Raw genomic sequence first — 4,530 nt, forward strand, 5'->3', positions numbered from 1 at the left:
GTAGAGACTTTGCAACAAACTGGAATGGAGATTTATGCTCCTTTCATACAGTAACAAGCGAGCTAGGCCCTCAACCAGGATGGGGAAGTCAATCTAGCCAGCAGCAGGGGGATGGTGAATTTCTCCCCCTAACCAGCCACCGATGTTTGGGCTGAAACCTGCAAATCAAGCACTACTGGGGTGGGCTTTCTTCCTGGGCCATGGATGGGTGCAATACAGTGATGGGTTTCAAAAAATTTTAGAACCTCTTCTCTAGGTGTGGCCTGTTTTGTGGGAGTGGCTTGGTGGTCATGTGACTGGGTGGGAGTGGCTTGGCAGTCATGTGACTGGGTGGGAGTGGCTTTGGTCATGTGACATGGGCACGGCCAACTTGGAAAATGTGGTAAAACTCACTTAACGATGCTCTTGCTTAGCAACCAAAATTTTGGGCTCAATTTTGGTCATAAGTTCTCTTTCTTTCTTTCTTTCTTTCTTTCTTTCTTTCTTTCTTTCTTTTTCTTTCTTCCTTTCTTTCTCTTTCCTTCTTTTTCTCTCTCTCTCTCTTTCTCTTTCTATCTTTCTCTCGCTTTTTCTTTCACTCTCCCTCCATTCCTTCCTTCCTTTCTTGTGTGTATCTCTCCCACTTTCTTTCTTTCTCTCTTCCCTCCCTCCCTCCTTCCTTCCTTCCTTCCTTCCTTCCTTCTTTCTTTCTTTCTTTCTTTCTTTCTTTCTTTCTTTCTTTCTTTCTTTCTTTCTTTCTTTCTTTCTTTCTAAATCACTCTAAGGCAATGTTTTTCAAACTTGGTGACTTTAAGTCCTGTGGACTTCAACTCCCAGAATGGCTGGGGGATTCTGGGAGTTGAAATCCACAGGACTTAAAGTCAGCAAGGTTGAGAAACAGTACTCTAAGGTTTGATGAAAGCAGTCACAAGTTTAGGGTGAAATAAGTCTTTCTCCAAAACTTGAACCAGGAGTTCAACAAAAACCTCTAGGTCAGCATCAAGCTCAGGTTTTGACTTTTATCCAGAGTCCACCAGCTTGAAAAGTTTGGGACAGACCAGATCTCTCCAGCTTAGATTTCCCAAATAGCCCTGGCAATCAGGAAAACATGGATGTGTGCCACCTCTGAACCCTCAGCCACCCTTGATACTACAAGGAGACTTATTGATGCTCAACTATCATGGGCTTTGGGAGAGTGGCCACCATAAGGGAAGAAGGAAAGCAAGGCTAGGAGGCATCAGAAAGCTAGGATGAGCGATGTCTATGGGGATTCTTGGTCATCCAGGATAATCCAAAGATGCTTTTTTTCCCAAGAGGCAGCTGGACTTTCTGCTTTTTCTTTGAAGAATTCTCACTTCTCCTACAAGAAGCTTCTTCAGCTCCTCCAGAAGCTTCCTCAGTGCTGAAAAAGCTTCCTGGAGGAGAAACAAAACATCTTCAAAGAAAAACCAGTTGCCTCTTGGAGGAAAAAAAACACCTTTGGGAGAAACAGATGAGGGCACCTGGCCCTAGCCTGTGACCTAATGTATGGGCATCCATCCCAAGGAAGGACTCAACCCAGCTTCAAAAAGGGCCCATTCCCCCCCCCGCCCACCTCCACCGCCAGCCAATCTGCAAAAACATGGAGGTGGGTAGGGGGAGAACGTGCATTCAAGACCAGTCATGCCCAAGTCCCCCCAATGTAGTGCCCGGACACACCGGGGGGGGGGGGTTAGGTGGGTGGGAAAGGGATAAAAGCTGTGAGTATGGCACCCCCCTCCCCAACAAAAATCATCTCGGGCGGTTTCTTCAACCTTCGGCTGCGCTGTGCTTTTTAAAAGAAACCCCCCAACAAGCCGCAAGATCTGGAGAGACGGGCGGTTGGTCTCTTATGGGGCAAATCCCCAGAACCAGGTTGCCTGGAGCCTGAAGCGGTCTGTGTGGGGCTGCGGAGGCTGCAAAGTGTGGCACAAGGGGGCAGAAGCCCCCGAACCCAGCGGGGAGCGTAAGCAAAGAAGGAGGTGGAGAGCTGGGTGGGGGGAAGGGGGAAACTACTGCTACTGCTTGAGCTGCATTGCCCCGCTGGGTTCGGGGACTTCTACCCCCCCTCATCCTGTGCTTTGCTACCATTGGAGCAAGAGATCCGTGCAGGGCTCTGGTAGCTGCAAAGCACGGCATGAGGGGCAGAAGTCTCCGAACCCAGCGGGGCAATGCAGCTCCAGCAGTAGCAGTAGTTTTCCCCTTCCTCTACCCAGCTCTCCACCTCCTTTTTGCTTAGGCTCCCCACTGGCTCTGAGGCTGCAGGCACCCAGGAAAGGGAGAGGGAAACGCTGGCCATCTGCCCCCCCCTCCCAAAGCAACCTCGCAAGTTTTCCAGATCCTCTGAAGAGGCTTTTTTTAAAAGAAACCCTCGAAAAAGCTGCAAGATCTGGTGAGACGAGTGGGCAGTCTTTTGGGGGGAGGGAATCCTCAGAACCAGGTTGCCAGCACCCTGAAGAGGTCCATGTGGGCCTCCGGCAGCTGCAAAGTGTGGTACGAGGGGTAGAAGTCTCCGAACCCAGGGGCAATGCAGCTCCAGCAGTTTCCCCCTTTTTCCACCCAGCTCACTCGCCTTTCACCCGGAGGCTCTGCCAGCAGGCCCCCGGCCATTTCACCTCCTAACAGAAGCTCGGGAGATATGTGCAAATGGCTGCAACTCGAGGCTCCCGAGGAGGATGCTGGACACCAGGAGTGGCGGTGTCATGCTCTGCTGCTCCTTCTGCTCCTTCTGGTAATGCAGACTTCTTGGAGAGAATTAAGTTGCAGGCACAGTGGCGCACAGATTCCACAGCTGCGGTTTCCCTTGAAATTTGTTGTCCTGGAAACCCAAAGGGGACATTCTCCCAGCAGAGTCTCAGGCACTCCCACCCTTAGCCAGGAGGGGCCAAACTGCACCCAGCCATTCTTACTCCCCCCGGCTAAGGGTGGGAGCACCTGAGATGCCGCTGGGAGAATGTCCCCTTCAGGTTGCCGGGACAGCAAATTTCAAGGAAAAACACAGCTGCTGGAATCGGTGCACCACCGAGAGTTCTCTGGTCTGGCTGCACCCTAGCTTTTCTGAGCATGGGGAGATGGACGGTGGAAACTACCGTCCATCTCACCATGCAAGTCCTTTGCTAGCAGGTAGGTCCTAGGTTGCCTGCCACCACCAAAGGACCTCCCCGGAGTTGCTTTTCTGAGCAGGGGGAAAAGGACGGCGCAAACTACCATCCATCTCCCTGTGCTCAGAAAAGGAAGCCCGTGCAAGTCCTTTGCTAGCAGGAAGGTTCTAGGATGCCTGCCACCACCAAAGAACCTCCCCGGACTTGCTTTCCTGAGCAGGGGAGACGGACGGTGCAAACTACCATCCGTCTCCCCGTGCTCAGAAAAGGAAACCCGGGTAAGTCCTTTGCTAGCAGGCAGGTTCTAGGATGCCTGCCACCACCAAAGGACCTCCCTGGAGTTGCTTTTGTGAGCACAGGTAGAGGGACGGTAGTTTGCATGGTGCGGCCAGTGCCTAGGAGGTCTCCACTCTGACACCTGTGCTTTCTGGTGGCCAGGCATCTTAGGCAAGTCTGGAGCACTTGCAAAGGCCTTGCGAAGTCCCCGAACTTGTCAAAGATGCCGGCCGTGGCGTGTAAGCTCCCGCCGCTGTCCCCACTCACATGCCCGTGCTTGCTGATGGCCCTGCGGCCCTGCGCTATAAGCGAGCCCTGGATCCTTGCAAGGCTGCAAAAGGTCAACCGACCCACTTATAGTGCAGGGCTATGGCAGGCCACTCCAGATGGCCTGCTGCCCCCCCGCCCCATGCTTAGTTGCAGCTTACTTACCTCGTGGGAGTCGGCAGGCAGTAATAGAGAGCCAAACAGGAAAAAAGGTAAGTGGGTTTAGATAGGGTTCTTAGAGGTGGGTGGGGCGATTGGTGAATCAGCCAATCAGTGAGCGGTGGGCAGGGCTAGGATAGTGCAGACGGGTGGGGGGAGTGAGTGAGTGACAGGGCCAGGGCAGGCATTCCGGAACTTACTTCCAGGTCCACCAGTTGAACCTCTTTTAACCGGTTTGGTAGATTTGATGAACCGGTTCTACCAAACCAGTGCGAACCGATAGGAACCCACCTTTTGCACAATACCAATGGAAGCCTACCCTCCTCAGCAGAAGGCAACATTTCAGATAATTGGTCCGGGGCAACCCCAGGAACTGAACCCTCAACCAGTTCCAGCCCCAGCTGCAATGCCCCAACAGGGAAAACCAGAAGACCTGGGAACAACAGCTGAAGATCTGGAAACAGCAGCTGAGCTGCCCTCTTTCTCGCCCCCACCCACACTGGCACAAAACCAGTATCAGACGCAGGGCTCTGTCCCCCTTCACAAAACAGGAGAGGAAACCTTGGGAAGCTCGGAGGGGGGGGAGCTCCCCTTTCCAAAGATGATTTCCTGTCAATAGCATGACAGGGAAAAATGCTGAAGGGACAGCTCCTCCAGGAACCCCAGCTAGTAGAGAGGAAAATGAAGCTGCCTGGGAAAAGACAAGCTGTTAAATTTGCCAGACAAGCCT

This window comes from Natrix helvetica (genome assembly GCF_964273705.1).
Source record: "Natrix helvetica genome assembly, chromosome: Z".
NCBI classification, from domain to species: Eukaryota; Metazoa; Chordata; class Lepidosauria; order Squamata; family Natricidae; genus Natrix; species Natrix helvetica.